Here is a 482-nt window from a genome sequence, read left to right as displayed (position 1 = left end):
GCCGTCGCTCTCTCCAACGCCAGCGCCGCCTCTCGCTCGCCGAGCTCCAGCCCGAGGAGAAGGGGGGTAAGTTTGCCCGTCTGCCCGCGTCCCCGGCACCCGGTCCCCGCTGACCGTCAGCCCCGAGCCGGGCCCTGGCGGCGGCGGGAGGGGATCCCCGGCCCCTCCGGCTTAGCCCACAAACTAACTGTGCAGGAGCTGCTGACAACATCGATTACCCTCTATTTGGCGATTCCTTTGCAAAGCGATCCCACGGAACACCGAGATGGACGCAAGGGCCGCACCGGCTGGTAGGACGAGCTGCGGGGACGGGCACTCGGGCCCTGGTGCAGTTGTCCGTGTGTTCCATACGTCGTTTTAGAGCCTTACAAAACACAGCCATCTTGCATCAGGCACCCCGGCCCAGGCAGAGGGCGAGCCCCGCGCCCTCGGGCCCGGAGACCGCCGCCCGCCAGGGACCCTCCCGGCCGGGGCCGGCGTTC

The 482-nt window shown here is 69.1% G+C and overlaps 1 protein-coding gene across 1 annotated transcript in view; it reads left to right on the top strand.

Moving 5' to 3' along the window:
* Positions 1-51: 51 nt before the first annotated feature.
* The window catches only part of H3F3A (H3 histone, family 3A), an 11,432-nt gene continuing 11,001 nt past the window's right edge, over positions 52-482 (top strand). Inside the window, exon 1 of the mRNA XM_008580795.1 lies at positions 52-66. The gene's annotated coding sequence lies outside the window, so the exon portion shown is untranslated. The remainder of the gene's footprint in view (positions 67-482) is intronic.

Source organism: Galeopterus variegatus, unplaced genomic scaffold, assembly GCF_000696425.1.
Source record: "Galeopterus variegatus unplaced genomic scaffold, G_variegatus-3.0.2 Scaffold2162, whole genome shotgun sequence".
Taxonomy (NCBI): Eukaryota; Metazoa; Chordata; class Mammalia; order Dermoptera; family Cynocephalidae; genus Galeopterus; species Galeopterus variegatus.
This window is presented reverse-complemented; position numbering and strand designations above follow the sequence as displayed.